The sequence below is a fragment of the Alexandromys fortis genome, unplaced genomic scaffold, assembly GCF_014885135.2.
Source record: "Alexandromys fortis isolate MF-2015 unplaced genomic scaffold, M_Fortis_MF-2015_v1.1 scaffold_90, whole genome shotgun sequence".
In the NCBI taxonomy this organism is placed as follows: Eukaryota; Metazoa; Chordata; class Mammalia; order Rodentia; family Cricetidae; genus Alexandromys; species Alexandromys fortis.
Genome location: NW_026067985.1, coordinates 7,380,171 through 7,401,278, shown reverse-complemented (window position 1 = coordinate 7,401,278; position 21,108 = coordinate 7,380,171). Strand labels below are relative to the sequence as shown.

The 21,108-nt window shown below is 52.3% G+C and overlaps 1 protein-coding gene across 3 annotated transcripts in view; it reads left to right on the top strand.

The window, feature by feature from the left end:
* Cux2 (cut like homeobox 2) overlaps nt 1-21,108 on the top strand; it is a 172,965-nt gene that overhangs the window by 89,564 nt on the left and 62,293 nt on the right. The window lies entirely within an intron of this gene.

The following is a 21,108-nucleotide window of genomic DNA, read 5'->3' as shown; positions in this document are numbered from 1 at the left end:
CCCCCAACCCCCCCCCCCCCCCCCCCCCCCGAGCCTCACCTGGACCTAATACCAACACCCACGGCAGTGGAGAAGTGGGAGATGGATGATAAAAACAGGCATGAGGCGCCGGAGGGAGACTCAGCAAGCGCCAAGCTCTGTTTGCTCGCCGTATGACCCAGGAAACGTTCCATTGACTCTCCTGGGCTAAGACATATTAGCTGTTCATTGTGTACTCTCCTGTGTCCCCAGCAGGGCCTGTCACCTACCCACTGTGTTAGAACAAGTCCCTCTGACTCAGCATTGTCACCCCAGAGACAGAAAGCTCACCCAAACGACGGGTCCCAAAAGACCCAATCACCTGCCTGGTTCTCAAAGGCAAAAGGTTTCTGTCAGCCACCGTCCTTCTGGTTCAGTGTAAACAGCCTATTCCTAAAGGAAGGGGCAGAGGTAGACCGAGGGCTCCCTCTAACTGCCCTGAAGCCCGCAGATCTCTGACAAGAAGCCTTTGTGTCTGATATCTGGGCTTCACAAGAGGCCAAGTGACAATTTAGTTTGATTAATGTCGATACAGAAAGGCAAAAAGAACACTGGCTCTGACTGGCCAGCCCCACTGTTTCTGGAACTTTTTAAATGGCAGAACAAAGGGCCTGTGAGAGTCTGGGGGGCTGAGGTCTCGGCTCCTGCCTGGAGGCCGAGATGTCTCTGTATGTATACTGGGATCATCTGGTCCTCACCTGGCTGCCAGAGTGTGTGTGGGAAGGGACAGAGGCCAAGCCATCACCCTCCCTCAGAGCCAGAAGGCAAATGGGTGAGGCTCTCCACCATTGTTGAGAGAAGACAGCCGGCCTGGAACCCTCTCTGTAGAGGAACCTCCTGGCTCCACCTTGGTGGGCATGCAAGAGGCCCTCCCCGTGCTTGGAAGGAATAAACAGGCTTTAATGAAGTTACATTGCGACATAATGGGAATCATGAAAGCGCCGTCATCCTGCAGGGTCCCCGGACAGTCTTTATTATCGACTGTGCCGAAATCGGCTTTGCAGAGCTCGGGCAGCAGCCGCGGGAAGAATGCAAAAGTGTCCTTAAATTACCTGCTGGAAGTAACCAGTGGTACATTCCACCGGGGCCGTGGGCCCGGGGAAGCTGCCGTTGGGACGGTCTGTCAGAGCCGCACAACTGCCCCACAACAGATGTTCGCCCTGCTCCTCCATCGGCTGTTTGATGAGAAATTTACTGCTCTCCCGCTGGGCAGGCAGCCCCTCTCCGCGGCCTCGGCTATGAGACAGGCCAGCCGTTGGCGCCCGGCCAGGGCCAGGCTGTTTTGATGGAAGCCGTGAAAAGCTCTGGCTTGGAAGGCGCCGGCGATAATGCACCGGCTAGACTCTCCTGATTGGCCAATCGATCGGCCTGATTTGATTTATTGATCAATCCTCTCAAATTTGGCGTCTGAGAAGCTGCAGTGATCTTTAACTGCGGTGAACGTCTCCGCCTGCCGGAGAATGAGCCCCCACTAAGGAATGTATGAAAGGAACCGGGGCTTATCTTAATCACACCCCGCCCGGTGCTGGCCGAGCCCGCCGTGCACCGCCCCCTCGCCCGGGCAGGCCTGCGCCGATCTATAAATTGATGGAATTCAAAGCCTCCAGCATCGATTACCGCTATAACAAACAGCGGTGCGCAGAATGTCTGATTATTTTTAGACAAAGATTCTGTTCTCTCAGCAGCAATTTTGCTGAGCCTGTCACTGGCTCAGAAGTCTGTTGATTGCAATTAGATGCAAATACAAAAAAAAAAAATTAAACTCTCTGCAGCTTCACTCCTGTTTCCAGTTATTAAATCTCTCTCTTTGTTTGCCGTTTCCTCATGATATCTACAGCTGGGTGAGAGATTTGGTTGGCAGAACAGGGTCTTTGGGATCTGATAGAGAAGCAGGTGGCTACCGGACCTGCACACTGGATTATCTCGCAGGGGGGGGGGGCGGACTTATCCTGGGAGAGGGGAATCCACGGAAGGTGTGCAAGGATGCCTGTTTAAAAGTGTGCAAAGGGGCCGGCCATAGTGATGCCTCTCATCCCAGCACTCTGAAAGTGGAGGCAGGAGGATCAGGAGTTCAAGGTCACCAACCACCTAGTGGGTTCAGGGTCAGCCTGGGAAATGTGAGACCTGGCTGTGGGGGAGGGGGAATAGTGAAATATAAAGATATTCAATGGAGCTGGAGGCTGGTGGAGGGGTGCTTTGGAGGCAGACGGCTCACAAATTCAAGACCAGCCTGGGCTGAATAGCTAGATCCGGTGTCAAAAACAAACAAACAAAAACAAACACAAATGAACAACAGCAGAACCCATCAGCAGGGAGGAGCTCGGTGGCTCTGTGGGTAAACGAGCCTGCTTCACAGGTGTGAGGCCCTTCGTGTGTATTCCCATGGAAAAGCTAAGTGTGGCAGCATGTTTCTGAAACCCCAGCCCTTTGAGGTCAGGTGTGTGCAAAGACAGGAGGAGTTGCATCTGATGAAGACGGAGAATGATTGTGGAGATGCCTGCCATCGACCTCGCCCGCCCACCCCACCCCCACTGTTCCCCAACACACACACACACACACACACACACACACACACGTGTGGCAGGAGGCCAGGCTCAGGGCATCAAAGGCATGTCCCATGAGGGGGGGGGCAGCTTCCCTGTTCCTGATGACATACAAGCCCTAGCCAGGGATGCAGCTCCTAGAGGCTGGGGCCCCTGGGGTTAATGAATTCCACACGGGGACTGCAGGTGGAGCCCACTCCACACTGGCAGAACAGGCTTTAGTAAACTGTGGGTACAAGCAAATTAGGTACCCCCCGTTGCCTGGCCTGGCGGCCAGCATCCTGACTCTCGATGAGCCCATTCATCATCCCGGCACCCTCCGGTTGATCTGTGTTCTTGGATCCATTAGCCTCAGAGTCCTTGACAGCGGCGCAGCTGTAAAGCCGAGCCCAACGGATGACTGACAATTCATTACTCGGTTGGATGGAGAGAAGACTCAGGTGACAGTGCCAAGGCCTCTCGGTTCCCAAAAGCCAGCTCCACTCGGAATTGGCAGCCTTGGTCTAATTTTAGAACGTTTGTTGTTGGTAATACAGAAGGAGGGCCTGAGATCAGATAGCCCGAGCTCAGAAAGACATCACTGGGCCAAGGGCAGCTCTTCCACTGCCCTGGAAGGATCCTGCAGGCAAGCAGGTGTGGGGGCACTGGAGTGGAGATCACCACGGGATCACAGGTCAAGGTTGTTCAGGAAAATAACTGCTCCTTGGACAGCAGATACTGCAGCAGGTCCCAGGCCAGCTGTCTCCATGTATCTTCCTCCTCCCAGCTGCCCAGCTACCTGTCGGTGGACTGCCATGCAGACTCTGAAGCCCAGAAACACCTGGGGGCCTGCTCAAGGCTGCATGGCAAAGAAGACCAAGAGTCATCTGATTCTGGAGTTGAAGATCTCACCCGACGGAGGAGGAAGGGTTGCATGGATAGTGCAGGAGCCTCCAGGGGAGACTCAGCTGAGCTCCTGAATAGCCAAGGATAGCTGGCTATCTTTCCATGTAGGTCTGAAACGGGGACCTCTGAGACTGCACCTACCTGTTCCATCCATCTGGACACTGGGAGCAACCAGTTTGGTCTCACTCAGAAGTTTCCGTGCAAGGACCCTTCAGGGTGCTTCTCCAGGAGGCCCCGCACGAGGATGTCAGGAAGCAGATGAACTCAGGGTCACCTGACTGAAAGCCAGACACCATTGTGCTGACGGCTGCGAGGATGAACTGAGGTCACATTGACCTTGGGGGAAACCCTCTGCCCACCCCATTCTCTCTGACCTCAGGTACATGATCAGACTCCTGTGGACATCTCCCTGTCCAGGTGACTGAGGTCACAAGGAGCAGATACACATCCCTATAGCTAAGTACCATGTGCCCACATTTAGTTTGGTGCCCCTGGAGGACAGTGACTAACACAGGCTCGGCCAGGACCAACATGAGTGGTGGCCTCTCTGAAGTCATTGAGCCATTAGCTGCCCAACCCACTGTCACCTGGCAAAGGTTTGTCTGTGTCCCTCCTCTTAACGTATTCGTCCTATCCCACTTATAAGGCATACTTTGACATGACCGGTAAGAGATGGCCCCTCCTGGTTGGAGGCAGTGACGGCAAAAACAGGGCCTTTAGGGGAGAAGCCAGCAGCAACTGTCACACTGACAAGCAACCCTGCCCCATGACACCTTTGTGTCACACCCATTTGTGAACACCAAAATGGTTGTCTACGGGTACTGGTGACAGATATCAACAGTAAGAACAAGGGCTGGTAGAGACGTGTGTCCCCGAGTTGAGGATTTGGAGCAGTGTGTGTCCATGAAGAGAGGGTTGTAAGTAAGGTGGGTGTCCAGGAGCAGGGGGTTTAAAATGACCTAAGGAGGCTGCAGAGACGACTCAGTGAGAGAAGTGCTTCAGCCTGAGAGCCTGAGTTCCCGCACCACACCAAAGGCCAGGCATGGCCGTGCGTACTTTAATGCCGGCGTGAGGGAGGCAGGGACTGGTAGATTCCTGGAGCTCACTGGCCAGCCGGCTTCACCAAGTCAATGAGTCCTGTGAGAGACCCTGTCTCCACAGAATAATGAACAGCTCCTGAGGAATGGTACCTGAGAATGACCTCTGGCGTGTACACACACACACATACATACACACATTCACTTGTAGACACTCGAACATACACACTCATAAGCACACAAAAACTACAGCAAAAATAACCCGTGTCCATGCATGAGAGAGTCAGACTAACCGTAGTGTCTGAGTTGGGGATTTGAACTGTCTGATGTTGGTTAGGAGCTGAGTATACACGGTAAAGTACTTCTACACAGAACACTCTGTGTATGTAAAAGAGGGGAGCGATGCCTTGTGTGCGGATGTGCGGCACAGGTGAGCTAGACCTATGCAGGGGGCTCTCTGAGTAAGCGGACATGGGTGACACCCATTGCAGGAGAAGACAGGAGAGGGCCATGTGGCAGCTGAGGTGCTGTGGGCATCTCTGAGTAGTCAGTGGTGATAAGCACCTGGGGTGGGGGGGATGCTCTTGAGCTGAGGCCTTCTGTCTCAGCGACTGTCCTCTGCTGATGGCTTTTTAAAAAGCGAGTTTTTACTCTTAAAAACCCACGCAAGGGAACGAACATAAATTCTTGGCATCAGATGTGGGTGTACACACAGGCCATTACTTACTGGCTGGGTACCACTGACTCAGCTGTGCCATTGCCATGCCTCTGGTTGCTTGGTCAGTGGCATCAGTGAGCTTTGGTGATTTGACTCCTGGATGGTCTCTGCCCATGATGGTCACTGTCCTGGCTCCACTCACATTGGCTCCTGGTGGCCTTAGCAGTCTCTCAGCCTGCAGGAGAGACTCGGTCCATTTCAAGGTCCCTCTAGGAGGTGGACAGGACAAATGTCCTGACCCCATTGCTGGAGTTTCAGGGTCTTTTCCTGAGTCATCTGTGACACCTGCAACACTGAGTCTCCAGGCAAAATAAGCCAGGTGTGCTGAGCCCCGGTGCAGCCTCCGGCTCTACTGGACTCCGATAGTGCAGCCTCTCGTACCGCCGTCTGTGTGTTGGTGAAACAGTGTGAGGCAGAGATAGAGCGGGACTGGCAGCAGACAGGGAAAGGGCATGCGCCTCGGGCCCTGGGTCTTGCGTGCAGCACCTGGTCATCCTAGAACTACCATCGTAGGGGTCTAGTGGGCACAGAGCCTGGGTCAGGGAAGACGGTTTCAAGGGTTCCCCAGACACCCCCATCCTTAGTGTGGGGGCTGAGTTCTTGAAGAGTGTTTGTCAAAAACCCCACCCATGGCGTGCTCATGGTTTTCAAATGGAAAACTAAGGTTTGGTTTTGTTTGTGGTTGTTTCATTCTCTCTCTCTCTCTCTCTCTCTCTCTCTCTCTCTCTCTCTCTCTCTCTCTCTCATGCGCGTGCATGTTTCTGTGTGTGTGTGTTATGTGTGTAATGTCTGTGCACATGTGTAGTGCACGGAGGCCAGAAGATGACGTCATGCACCCTGCTCCTTTGTGCTCCACCTTATTCTTGAGACAGGATTCCTCTCTGAGCTGGGAGCCAGGCCGGGGTGACAGTCTCGTGGACGTCACTTGGGTGCTAGGATTTGAACTTGTGTCTTCATGTTTGTGCAGCCGTCACCCTGGCCCACCTAGTCGTCCCTCCTGCCCAGGATTTTTTTTTCTTTTGGAACAGGGTTTGCTAAGTGTCTCAGGCTAGCCTTGAACTCAGAATCCTCCTGAGTGCTGGGCTGTGGGTCTGCACCACTTTGCCTGGCTGGAACATCAACTTTTCTCGGGGTCTCTGCTCCAGCCTACTGTTTTCAGGCCTGACGTCAAGGGTCTCTGGGCGTTTGAGGTCCTGAGGTCGTCCCGGACCCCACCTAAGCCTCCCTGACCTATGTGTATGAGGGGCGGGGCTGACAGCTGATGCAGTCATTATCTCCTGCCTCCGACAGCCAGACCCATCGATTGGATGCTTTCACTGAGTCGCTTTGATTTTGAACTTGACCCTTCCGGCTCACTTTCTGATATCCCTCAAGGGCGTATTTTCAAAACTGCAAGTGGGCCAGCCAGATGGTTGCTCAGCCGTTGGAATCAAAGGCAGCTGAGCATCCAGGGGCTCAGGAGAATGTGACAAATACATCTCTTGGCTCTTGAGCCCACCTCCCAACAAGCATTTATTTAGCACCTACTGCATGCACTGTACCGAATGAGTATTTGACCTCAGCTGTTAGGTTACTAGCACAGCGTGTTCCCTGCATCAGGAATACAGAAGAGGAGAGGCATGGAGGTAAAGAGGACAGGGAAGTACAGGGGAGAGGTGAGAGGGTAAGGGGCAGGTACTGTGTGCACCAAGTGTTGGTGTAGATGGGGGCACCAGAAGAGACACAGAAGACCCCACCTCAGCCCGAAATAGCAGAGACTGCGAGAAACAAGCAGTCATAATGGAGAGCAGATGTCGAAGTCCTCCCCCTGCCCCACCCTCGCCAGGCCAGGAGGGAGGAAGGACCAGGGATACCGTCACATGGAAGGCAGGGGCGGCCTGGCAGACCAAGGAGGGGCATCAGAGGGAGGCAGGCGGGCACAGAGTGAGGAGAGCCTACAGACTTGACCCAGCCTGCGCAAGACTCAGGACTTTATTCTCAAGTGCTGTGGGAAGTCACTCTCTCCTTGTGACTGAGTTTAAGGCTGGAGAGTGACGGAATCTAATTCATGCTTAAGTGGCGGGAATTGGGGGGGATGACTGTGACCCCCCCCTCTTCGTTCTTGAACTTTGTGCTATCGATGAGATCTCTCCTGGCCCTCTTTCTATTAAATCACCTTGTGAAGGCTCCATAGCAATGTACAAGGGAGAGGTGGGTGGATTCCAGGGGACTGTGCCCCCCCAACCCCCATTCATTAAGAAAAGCACAGGGGCCCAAGGCTTATCACAGCAAATGGCCTTGGGACCAGGGCTGATATCCAAAGACAGACATGTCCTCTCAATGCACAGCCTTCCCGTGCTCATCCTATCCACGCCCACAGTAGAACTCCAGCCCTGGCCGGGATCTTCAGTGTGTGCCCGTGGACCTCTGTAAGATCGGTCTGTTGCTTCTTGTCGTTCACTTGAGCCTGAGGCTGTAGGGGCCGTCCTGTGGGGCTCTTGGCCCTCAGTGTTAATGGACATCTGAGTCACTTCCACTTGGGAGCTGTTGTGAGCGGTGCCTTGTTGATCCATCCTGATCACATTCATGAATTATCTGGAGAGCTGGGTGAACCACAGAGCCTGGCTCTGGGGCCTGGCGGGGCCGAAGTCATCATTCCTCAAGAATTCTTGGTGGTTTCCCAGCTGCTGGCCCACAGCCATCCTGTATGCCCGAGGAGGCTCCGTGTGAGTCGACAGATTTCTCTGGGACTCGTGTGCCGCAGGGGACTGTGGCAGCGTAGGGAAATGTGCGCGAGGCTCTGACAGGCACCAACTGGAACCCCTCCCACGGTGTCTGAGGTTTGGGTTTTTCCATGAACTTGCCAACACTTGCTACTGTCTGCTGTTTCCTTGGCTTTGTCTTGTTATTCTGACTGACCTGGCTACTTGCTATGTGGCCCACGCTGGCCTCAAGCTCACGACAGTCTCCCTGCATCGCTCCCCAGCTCGGCACCACCACCCCGATTTGACAATGGTGTGATTGGTGGTTGTGTTGTCTTGCATCTTGGGGGAGGCGTCCGGCTGTGTCACACCATCCTCTCCATCCTTCTATTGATTGTCTTTCTTTGAATCTTTGGGAGTTTTTGACTCTGGACTCAGTCCTTTATCAAGTCAGGGGCATGCCCCTTCTACCTTCCTGGCCTTTGCGCTCAAATGTCAGCTCATAGGTTTGTTTGCTTTTTGTTGTTGTTGTGTGTTTTTTGTTTTGTTTTGGTTTTGAATTTTTGGAGACAGAGTATTTCTGTGTAGCTTTAGAACCTGTCCTAGAACTCGCTCTGTAGATCAGACTCGTCTTGAGCTCACAAAGATCTTTCTCTGCCTCCCGAGTGCTGGGATTAAAGGCATGTGCCACCACTGCCTGGCTTTGATTTTTTTATTTTATTTTTTTGCATTTGCTTGTTTGTGTCTCTTGTATGTGTAGGTCAGAGGACAACTTGGAGTCAGACCCTTCTTTCTACCATGCTGGTCCAGAGGATTGAACGTAGGTCATCAGGCTTGGCAACAAACTCCTTTACCTGTTGAGCCGTCTTTGTAGCCCTGCTTTTAATTTGACAGTTATTTCCTGGGGCATGGATGTGAGTAGTGACCTGAGAAGGTGGGATGATGTTTGGGGGGGTATCCCTTGGGTGTTTTTGTTTGGTTAATTTTGTTTCTTCGAGACAGGGTTTCTCTGTGTAGCAGCCCTGCCTGTCTTGGAACTTGCTTTGTAGACCAGGCTGACCTTGAAACTCACAGAGGTCGCCTGCCTCTGCCTCCTGAGCGCTGGGATTAAAGGTGTGCACCAACCATACCTGGCTGATTTTGCTGTTTTGAGGCGGGGTTTTACTCTGTAGGTCAAACTGGCTTAAAACTCAACTTCTGATCCTCCTGCCTCCACCTCCCAAGCGCTTGGGATTCCGGGCATTCACCACCACACCTGACCATATTCAACAGTGTGAACACATGGCAGAACTTTCTAGATGTTGCTCCAGCTGTGGTGATACCATCAGTGATGGGACAAATGCTTTGCTGTCTTGACTTTGAGCGAAGTAACCATCAAACTATCATCTCCATGTACAAAGCTCCTTGGGGTTTTCTGTCACTTTTAAGTGTGTGAAACCCAGAAAGCTTTGAGGGCAGCTTGCGCCGTGGCCTGTGAAGAATGGGTGCAGTGCGCGTGTGCCAAGGAAGTGAGACCTGGATCGTTAAGGGTTGGCAGTTCGGGGGCCAGCGCCCTAGTGGCCAGGAGGGAATGCTGCCTGGCATCCACTCATGAAGAATGGGATTGAGGTTGTCTGGGGGTCACTGGAACCAGGCCACCCACTCAAATCATGGGCCCCATGGCACTTCCACACATCCCGAGGCTGGCACAGGCACCCCAGGCTCAGCCATCATGGACTGAGCGGCCCCAAGGTGTTTTGTGTAGCAGAACAATTTAAAATAATTAGAAACTTTCCAGACCGTCTCTAAACACACTGGTGTGGGCCTTAAGAGCAGCTCCTGTTAGCAGGGATGGCTGCTGACTGGTGAGGAGAGGCACTGATATAAGCCCCTTGATTAACTCATTTGAATATCTTTTGAGAACAAATTCTGAATCTCTTTCTATTTTCTCCTATTGTACTGGCTGCACATCTGCTGGCTGGGGTGGGGGATGGTAGTGAGTTCCGTCCCAACCACTCCCAGCCTGGGATGGGGCAGGGCTCCCGCAAATGGCCACACTCGTCCCTGCCATGAGGCTGCCTTTCACAGAAGTGTCAGGGTCTAAGCGGGGCTTGTGGGGAGCAGTGTGGTGTCCCTGCAGGTCCCTCAGAATAACGGGACAATTCCAGGACAGAGTAGACAGTCTGGGGTCTCTGGTCCCCTCCGACAGCACGGACACACCACCCCACGGACACCTCTTTAGTGTTGTCCTCAGGGCTAAAGCAAGACCCTACAGCCCGCCTCAGCGTGTTGGCTGGGTGAACCTCTGTATGCCTTCCCAAACGTGTCTCTAAGGAGAGGATAACGACAGGGTCCCTTTCCTGGGGTTCTTGTAGTGTAGGTTGTGCACACCACAGACACCTCACTCTGTACCACATTAATAGACCACGCTGCAACTGTCGGGCCAGGAGCAAAGCCCCAGCGAGTCTGTTTGGTACAAACTGCATGGTTGTGAGTTTTGTCCTGAACTAGTTGCCAATCATTAAAATTGGGAGGTTTTTATATAAAAAGGAAGGATTTGGAACTTGGAGTGGAGGCAGCTGCCCACTCCTGGCCTGTGGGATATCACTAGGCCAGAGCTGAGCTCCCCCAGTAGGAGGACAATGTCCCCCCTTACTGCGGGCCCCTATCTTTTATGATGGTATCATCAACTGGACTCAAGTTCTCTGAACTCTGGAGGTCTGCAGGGGACAAGTGGACCCTCCCTAGATGCCCCCAGTGACCGTCACGTAGACGTGTGCTTGAGGCACGTTTGGTAGAACTCTAGTATGCGCGCAGCCCTGGCTTCTGTTCCCAGCCACCTGTGAGCTGGATAAGATGAGGCAAGTCTGCCGTCCCAGCACTCTAAAGATGGGGGAGGAGTCTGAACAATTCAAGGACATCCTAGGCTACTTAGCAAGTTTAAGACCTGCCCGGGGGCTGTATGAGACCTTGCCTCAAAAACCAAAACCCAAAAATGTGTGTGTGCGTGTGGATGAGTGTGGGATCCGAATCTCCCTGCGTGAAGCCTTCTCTGGTGGAAACACTTGGTATATACAGGGTCTTGGCCTAAAGAAGGCGGGAAAACCCAGGCTTCGTTGTATCCTCTTGAGCCCCATCCCAGCCAGCTCCTCCACCACCCAGCAGCCATGAAAAGCCAGTCTGTCCCCTTGGATCCCTCTCCTGCCTCTCTGTTCTGATACTCCAGAGACTACACAGTGCCATCCACGTGCACCTCAAGGAGTCCCGGGACCTCGGTAGCCATGGATTCCAGCCTTGCTTCCTCCACACGAGGCCTTTTTATATATTTAGTTTGAAGCTGTTAAAAAAATAATTTTGAGTTGGGCAGTGGTGGTGCACGCCTTTAATCCCAGCACTTGGGAGGCAGAGGCCAGCCTGATCTACAAGAGCTAGTTCCAGGACAGGCTCCAAAGCCACAGAGAAACCCTGCCTTGAAAAAAACAAATAATAATAATATTAATAATAATAATAACAATAATTTTGAGAAAGAAGACTGGAGAGATGGTTCAACAGTTAAGAGCACTGGTTGTTCTTCCAGAGGTCCTGGGCTCAATTCCCAACACCTATGTGGTGGCTCACAACCATCTGTAATGAGATCTGATGCCCTGGTGTACAGGTGTACATGCAGACAGAGCACTCAAACCTAAAAGATACATAAATAAACACATTTCTTTAAACAGAAAGAAAGGAAGAGAAGGTCAGGCTGGAGAGTTAGTTGGTCCCTTAAAATTCTTTCTGAACAAGCCCCAAGAATCAAGCCAAGAGCCAGGTGTGGTGGCTCACTGCAACGCGGGCATACTTGTCATCAGTGCGGGGGTGGCGGGGAGGGAGGGGTTAAGGATGGGCTGGTGCTCTCTGAGCGCCTAGCCTGCCGGTGAGCTCCGGGTTCAGGGTGAGACCCTGTCTTAAAACAAGTTGTATGGATTCCTGAGGGAGGATATCCACGGCAGGCCTCTGCCCTCTGCCTTATGTGTACCACACACACTCACACACATACACATATACACACAACACACTCACATACACACTCACACATGCATGCACCCATACAGCACACACACCACATGCACACATACACACACCACCTAAACCTGCCTTTAAAATCTTTACCTCCCTCTCCCCTGCCTGTTCCTTTGCTCAAAAACGGCTTTGCCTATTTGGGTTATTTTTAGAAAGATGCCTGGTATGTCGGCTGACAGAATCTGCATCCTAAGTTTCCACCTGATGGGATGGGGTAGGGTGGGGGTGGGAGCACAAAACACCGCTTTAGACTGGGAACCACCAGGAAACGACCACACAGGTCCCCCCAAACACCTCCAGAAGAGCCAAGAGGTGAGGGACAGGAATGGGGTTCCTTCTCGGAGCTGACTCTAGCATCACGGAATGCGCTCAGCACCCAAAGCCGAGGCGGGAGTGCCACCCGAACCCCTGAGCCCAGAAGCACCTCCACCTCTGTGACACAAGAATGCTAGTGACAGACAGAGACCTAAGAGTATGACTGTAATGTCTGTGATCATCACAGTAGCACAGCGTGGGCCCGGACAAGGAGAGATGTGGGAAGAAATCTTGTACAAACTTTTGAGAACCTGAGTTGATCGCTGAATGAAGCTGGCCCTCCCTTCTGGCTTCTTGTGGGCTGTTTTGAACAGCTTTCTTGAGGTGTAACTTATGTGAAACTGACCTACTATGTGCAGGCAGCCTGATGTATCTTTGTAGCATGATTAATAAAAACCCAGAGACAGATATTGGGGTTCAACCTGAAGGTCAGAAAAAACAAGACATCCAGCCACTGGTTCTTACCTCTACCTCAGTCTGAAATGGCCCAAACCACCAGGATGGACCAGCGTGCCCACTCAGGCCTGTCTGGAGTCCCCCTGGTTTCATCTCTTCATCCAGAACCTTCCCTCCTCTTCTCTTTCTTCTCAGGTTAAAACTCCGGGGTTCTTTAAGCTCTCCATAAGGTCAGAGCCGTGAGCAGTGACCAGACCCCAGTGAGCCCTGGAGAAGAGTCTGACTTAGCCTGAGACTGTGGCAAGGGGAGAGAGGAGAGAACCAGTCGAGGTCTGAGCAGCTAGCTCCGTCTACCACACAAGGGTGGGTGCCAAGAGAGGAGGCAGCGGCCTGGAAATAGCCTTCACTGGGGGGTAGCAGCTTGGACAAAGGCGGGAGGGTGGTGGTTTCTGGCATCTTGGGAGTAGTTAAGAGTGTCTGGGTTCCTCTATATTACTAGTATTCTCATGCAGAGACTGAGAGCAACTGGCCTTAAGGCAGGTGGGATCAGAATTCAGGTCTGCCATCTCATGGTCCTGCCCTGTTCTATAGGCCAACCTCTGGAACCTAACACCCAGACTCCATCTCGCCAGTTAAAGTGACATCTACCCAGAATTCTCCCCACTTCACAGACCAGGAAACTGAGGCTTAGGCAGCTGGAGGAGCTGGAGACAGGATTTAACTCCATTCACACTCCTAAGCCTCTGCCTGAAACTGCACTGGTTCACAAATCCGCCGTCTCCCCGAACTAGCCAGGCTGGGTGGAGACCTGGTCCCCACTCACCCTGCCTCTCAGAGCAGGTCTGTCTCATAGAACAGGGCCATTCCCAGCAGCCTGGGCTTCCATCCTCCATCTCAGGCCCCTGTCCCAGGGTCATCTCCCTACCCAGGAAGCCACCGTCCCCTGCTCATGGCCCTTGGGAAAGCCTGACTTGGAGAGAGTGCTGGATAAACTTTCTGCCCTGCCGGTGTCAGGGCGGTGTCGTGTTGCCTTTGTTGCTCCAGACTTGAGAGCCTCCTGTTGCTTGCCCGGGCTTTCTTCCCGCCCTCGGCCTCAAATCAGGCATCCTAGACCATACAGTGATGTGTAGAAGGGCGGCCAGTGCGGAGCTCTGTCTGGCCTGCCCCTCACTGTGGATTTGGGGCAGTGGCATGATCTCGAGGGACTCCTTTTCTCTGGCTGCAGCAACACTTATTAGGAACACAGACCTCTTGGCAGGTGAGGTGGTGAGGCATAGAAAGCACCCTCTCACGAGGAACGTCAGTTCCCGTGCGGGATACAGGGCCACCACCCTAGCAAGTGTCCAGGGCATAGGAGGTGCTTGGTGAATGAATGAATGAATGAATGAGTGGATGGTTGGGTAAGTGGATGTGCGAACCAAGGAATCGGTGAATGAGAGGTGAGGAGGTGGGACAATGAAAGAGTAAGTGAATGTTTGCTGCTGTCACCTTCCCCAGCTCTTCCCTCGACAGAGGAAGGGACAGGGTTGCCCAGCCAGCTCACCCCCATACCAGCCCGGAGCCCTGATGCCCTCAGAGTGGGACTCTGTTCCCCTGATGCCCGGGGGCGGGGCACTTCCGCAGGGCTGCTTGGGAGCAGCGAGCAGTAATCAAGGCAGGAGGATGCCATCGGATGTGCTGGTGCCAGGTGATTAGGGTTCTGATTGGCGCCCTCCCTCCAGGACAGCTACCTCCGGGTCCTGCCGTGGCGGGATCAGGCTGCTTTCCTGAATGACGCCTGGGAAGTGTCTGCCATTCTGAGGGGAGCAACTGCTGAGGGAGGGGGGTGCAGTCAAGTCCCGTGGGTCTCTCTTTCGTTTGTCCCTTTACTCAGACATTCACTCACCCCGAGAGTAGTGGGTGCCTCACGTGCACTGAGCATTCGGTGTGCGGTAGTGATCTGAGCAGATGGTCTTGTCACCGTGGTAGATGCTGGAGAATTCTGGGTGTAGCATAAGGTTGTTAAGTGGCCAGAGGAAAAAAAACCACCTAAATGTGTGATTGGCAAAGGGTGTGCAGAGAAAAAGCAGAGGGTTCAGGCAAGGGAGTCCTCTCTGCTCTTCTAAGGAGGAGGTGGGGTAGGTTTTTGTAATAGCTGAGACTCCAAGGTGTTGGGAAACCCCTAGGCCTTCTGAGAGCACAGCATTGCAGGCCAGTGACCAGCAACTGCGAACACCTATGGCAGAATTGTGCTTGACCTCCTCAGGAGCCAGGCAGGACCAATGTGACCAGAGCAGGGAGCCAGGGCAGGGTTTAGAACAGGAAACCCTGCCCTGTGTGTGTGTGTGTGGGGGGGGGGGTGATGGCCTCGTGGCTGCCAGGCAGGGAAGGGATGGGGTGGAGGGCAGTGGGAGCCAATGGGGACACTTTAAGGAGCAGACCAGAAAAACTGAATAGAAATTATTTCATCAACCCGACAAACTTGCCCATTTGTCACCCATGGCACCAAGGACATGGCAGGTGACCTCACCTGCCTCCAGAATCTCTGGTCTGGCAGTAGCCTCCACCCAAATACCAACTTGGACCCCAGGTACCCTAAGATTCCAGAGCACCCAGCAGTTCCCAGGTTGCAGTGCTCCTGACACCCCAAAGGGAGATGAGGCTGACTCCTCACGGTTGAATCCCAGCTGCTGAGAGGCATAGGGCTGTCTGTCCACCAGCCAGCTAGCAACACGTGATTTCCTGTCTACCCCACCCCCATCCCCAAATGTCAGCTCGGGGCTTCCTAAGACTGCAAGCCTTCTTTGGACCTCTGGAAGCCAGAGTCATGGGTGCTGGTGCACGACTTAAGATGTTCTCATTGTCTTCACGCCCTGTATGACCAGGCATACCATGTGGTCAGGACCTGTCCTTGACACTGTTGTAGAAACCAAAAATAGTTGTCAAGTGAGTGAGTGAGTGGAGGATGGAGGATGGAGAACAGCTGACTGGGTGGGTAAATGGTGGATGGGTGGAAAGACAGACGGATACATGATGGGGATGCATGGATGGATGCTGGGTGGGTGATGGATGGATGGGTGGAAAGATGGATATGTGAATGATGGACGGATGGATGGATGGACAGATGGATAGCTGAATGCTGTCTAGGAAGGTGGATAGACATCTAGGTAAGCAGATGATAGGTGGGGGATAGGTGGATGAATAAATGGACAGAAGAATGGGTAGGTAGACGATAGACGTATTATGGATAGATGGACAGATGATTGATGGATAGATATTGGATAGGTGGAAAGATGGATGGTTAAGTAGGTAGATAATAGATGGTGACTAGATTATAGGTGATGGATGTACAGGTTGACAGAGAGATGGACAGACAGTTTGTGTCCTTGAAGATCCCATATGTCATCTGCATTGTAAGACAGTTCATTCATGCCCTCAACACGTTCCTGGAAATCCACTGCCCTCTCAACACTGAGGACCAGGTGCCCTGTGCTGGTTAGGGGCGACTGTCTGCCTTACAGCGGTTACAGTGGGTCAGTCACCGTGAGGACAGCGGACGATCCTCTGTTTACACCCAGGCTTTGGGGTTTGGCCTCGTTCTGAACAGTCACCTGCACTGCTGGAATCCAGTGAGGACAGCCTGGCTCAGAGAGCTTCTTGCAGGCTCCACCCCTGGCCCCGGCCCCAGATAATTGGCCCAATACATCTTGGTGCTGGAAATTTACATACAGCGCAGGAAGTGATGGATGGCTCTAGTAAGCCAGTCTGTCTCTGCCCGGCGCAGCTATCCATCTCTGTGGGCCGCGAGGCCATCTGTCTTTCTGTCTCCTTGCTGGTGGCAGGCCATCATGTGCCCTCCATCCTGGGTCATCCAAGGCTCCTCTGCAAGCAACATTCCCCTCTCTGTGCAACCCCCAGAATTGCTCCTTCCCTGCGGTTCCTGGGTCCACCTTCCCCTGGCTCCATGGACCTGTCACACAGAGTGGACATTCTTCTGTCCCAGAGATTAACTGAGGGCTGCTGTTGTGAAGGCACGTCACTTGTTTACTCTGCTCACAGGTCAGCTGCAGATAACTAAACGCCTCCTTTGCACCAGGCATTTTACAAGTACTGATATGCAGGCCCAGTCAGTTATCTGAGGTCCCCTCCAGAACTCCCTAATCTTTCCTTGAAAGACAGTGACACTGGCCAATTTTATTATACGGCCCCATTGGTTTTATGTCATGTGGTTTGAGACATGGTCTCTCACTGTACCTGGAGTTCTTTGATTTGGCTAGACAAGTTGGCCATGAGCTCCCAGGATCCACCTGTCTCTGCCCCCTGCTTCCACCTGGTAAGTGGGTTACAGAAGTACATAGCCTTAATGCCTAGCTCTTTACCAGCTGCTGGAGATCTGTACTTAGGTCCTCGTGTGTGTGTGTGTGTGTGTGTGTGTGTGTGTGTTGTAGCAAGCACTCTATCCACCAAGCCATCTCTACAGCATCAGTTGGTGAACTAAGAGGAGTGTCATTATTTAAAGACCAGGGACAGGCAAGCTGTGATGCCGGGCTTAGAATAACAGTCACTTTGAGCAGCTCCTGAGGCTGGGGTGAGGGTTGAGGGATGCTAGAAACACAAACATCCTGTCTTAAGCTGGACAGCAGATATGTGGGGTGAAAAAAAGGTCCGTTGAGTGTAGTGTCGAACTCAAAAGTTAATGTGTGCTTTGATGGAAAGGAACTAATTCAGACATAGAGGCATGTCCATACAATCTCAACACTTGGGAAAGAGACAGAGGCAGGAGGATCCAAAGTTTGAGGCCAACCTTGCCTACACAGTAGCATCCTGTCTGAAAGAAATCTCAAACCAGAGGTAACCCCAGGTGTTCATTTGACGATAAATAGAAATCAGACCAGCTGTGGGGCTGCACACCTGTAATCCAAGCACCGAGGAACACGGCACAAGAAGGTTAAATAGTTTAAGGCCGCCCTGGGCTGCGTAGTGAGCGAGCGTAGTGTGTTTGAGGTCAACCTGGACTCTTTATATATAAAACAAAGATAATTCAAGTGAAGGAGCATTGTGGTCAAAGTTATGCCAAGGGGCATGTTCTGACCTAAAGCCCTGGAGGTCCCAGGGCTAAGATGGCGGGACCATCCCAGAGCTGGGGCACACGCCAGGCAGTGGGTGAGCATGGGGAAGTGTGGGCCAGAGGCAGAGCCCCTGGTGCAGCTCCACCTCAGCTTCCCCTCTCCCTGCTTGCTGGCTTGGGCCTCAGCTGCATCTATCATCTGCTCCCAGCTCATTAAAATTATCTCTTTTTAGTTGCAAATGGGCTGTTTATGAGGATCATTACTTGAATGGTCTGCGCAGGGCTCCGGGCTGTCTGTCTGCTGCTGATGGCTAGTTAGGTTAATCGCATGTGTCTCCTCTCTGCCTGGGCCTGGCCCAAAGTCTGGGACTGTGTAGATCATGGCTAGGACTGGACAGGATAGTCTTGCTGAAGTGTGGCTGGCGCGGCCGCTTGCCAGGCATAGGGGTGTCTTTGAAGCCGGACTTGAGAATGAGGCTGGCTTATGTTTCTGAGACTAGTTCTTCTGTTCCCTTGAAATAAATATAGTTCCATGGGCTTTTCTAAGTGTGTTTATTTTAAAAGCCTGTTGTCAATTCCAACTCTTGGTTTGTTGATTTTTAAGTATCCATTCTTTGTGTGTGTGTGTGTGTGTGTGTGTGTGTGTGTGTGTGAGAGAGAGAGAGAGAGAGAGAGAGAGAGAGAGAGAGAGATTTTTACTGACCTGTAAAAACCTAGGACATTTGGACCTAGCGTGGTGTCCTCTGTACCCCTGGTGTGTCTAAGGAAGAGATGAATATCAGCCAGTGTTTATTGAACTCCTAGCAGGGTGCATTTACGATCTTGAATTATTTAAAACAATCTCCCCCAAACACCCTCAGCCGATAGAGAAAGGGAGCCAAGGACAGCTGAAAAGCAAGGCATTGAGAATTTGCCTTCAGAACCCACCAAGGAGCCTCCCCCACCTCAGTTATTAGGGCTGCCTGTAACTCGCCTCCTAGCCCCTGCCTGAGTCCTCTCAAGACTCCTCACTGTGCTCATTGCATAGGGTGATGAACAGCAGGAGCCTATTTTGGTGCCCGGAACACACAAGCACTCAATAAATGTAGTTATGATTATTGCATTTATTGTTGTCATGATCATTGTTGCTTGCATATTTACTGTAGAAATAATGCAAGAGCACCAACTGAGACAGAGTTGAGGGGAGCGTGGTCCGCATGTCTGTGACTGTATCTGCTCTTTTAGGACTGGGCAGGAGAGCTGGGCTTGCAGTGGTCCAGGGCTGGCCCTGCTTTGTGCTAGTACAGGCAGCAGACACCCAGCCGGTCAGATCTGCACCCACCAGCAACCAGGGATGTACAGATAGAGGGAGGGCCCTGAGGTCCACACACTAGCAACTAGATGTCCCCTGTACGTTGTTTCCTCTTGTAACCTGTGTTAGGTAGGTGTGTGGGTACGTGTGTGGGGCGGGTACATGTGTGTGTGTGTGCTCGCATGTGTGTGGTCATACATATGTCCTCAATCGCCCCCCACTGTTTATAGATGTATAGTCTCACTGAACTCCAAGCTCACACGCCTGGACAGTCTGTCTTGGATAGGGATTCCACTTACCAGCGGGCCATCGTGCCTGCCTAGCTTCCTGGTGGGTGCTGGTGATCTGAACTCCAGTCCTCATGTTTGCACAGCAATCCCTTCATCTACTGAGCCATCTCTCTAGCCCCTAGTTGAAGAATTCAGAGTCCAGCTCCGAGCACTGGTACCAATAGCGGTTGTGTGAAGAGGTTCAGGGTCCCCAGTATAGGAACTTACGCCTGCAGATTTACCAAGGCTCATCCATGATCCCAACACCCAGGCGGCTGAGGCACGAGCATTGTGACTTAGTGACAGCCTGGGCTCCAAAAACTTATAAATATTTGTAAATAAGTGTTTGTGAGACTCACAGTGTAAGATACAGAACAATCCAGAAGCCAGTGGTCCATCCCAAGTTCTATCCTATGTCCTATGGCAGGGCAAAAAAGACATTCAGTAGACCTTAACAGTCTAGTTCTTTCTTCCCTGCCACACACACACACACCACACACACACACACACACACACACACACACACACACACACACACACACACACACAGCGGCCCCGCCCCATGCTGCTGTGGAAATCTGTTTCAGCACCTTGGAGAGCACCGCCCTCATCGGGTTTTAAGCGGCAACAGTTGGTGCCCCCCCTTCCGTCGTGATTTTCTCCCAAAGTTAGCTTTTTTTTATATATAGAAATAGATATTCCTTCTTGAATTCACCCCCCCAGAGCTCCAGGACCCAGAGGCTGTCCTTACAGGTTTGGGGGGCCAGGTCTGTGGCACTATGGTAAATTGCCACCAAGCAGGCGTTTCAGACACCAGCCGGCTTTTACAAAGGCTCTGCAGTGAGTTGACAGTACTTTTATCTCGTTATCTAGCAGTGAAAGGGTTTCATTGTGTGTGCAAAACGAATGTGTATTAGCGGTGACAAATAGGGTCTTTCAGCACGCCGCCGCACTTTGTCATACATATGTTGGATTAAAGAGTGCACCCTGGAAATGCGCTCCCCGCATCTGCGTGCGCGTTTTTTAATAAATTTGATTGCAGGAATTTATTGCACCACCGGATTTAGGAAATTATGGGGCTTGATTGCTGCAAATATAATCGGGTGATGTATGCAGGAGGGTTCATCGAGTTATCGTCCAGAAAGAAAAAAAAAAGTCTCAAGTCAGTACCAGCCGTGCAGGCCACATAAACAGCGCTTCTTGAATTATGCAGATGAGTCCTGACAACGCCTCCTATGAAAGCCCCTGCAAAGGGAGCTTCTAGAGAAGCGATCAAGCCACATACATGCCAGGAGCAGGCCCCATCCATGATGCATGCTCCCCCCCTCACCCCCCTCCATTCCTGGTCTTATGTGTCCAAACCCTGGTCCGATTCCTGAATGTGCGCAGTCAGGCCAGCTCCCCTTCCCCCGCTGCAACCTGGCAACCTGGTTCTTTCCAGTCGACAAGGGTTCTGGGAACCTTCCGTGATTTACCGTGGGGTACACGCAAGGTCAGCGTGCTTCTCTTCGGCACCTTCATTTTTCCAAAATCTACTGGAATTAAAAAGCCATCTATATCGTAAGAGGCGAATTTATGAGCCTTTAAGGGAGAAAGCAGCAGTTGGAGCGGCGCCCGCCGCTGATGTATGGAAGCTGTCGGCAGCACTCGCGCGCGGGGGGTGGGAAAGCGCCCATACAATATGCCGCGCGCCGCTATTTTGACACGCTTTGGAGATGTTTTCTTCAGTTACTGACAGGCTTATGCCATCACTCCTTGGAAATTTAAGAGGTGGGGCTGGGTTGGGGAGAGATTGGGAGGAGATTCAACCTCAGTTTAACTTTGACCCAGCTCCTTAGGAGGACAAAAAAAAAAAAAAAAAAAAAAAAAA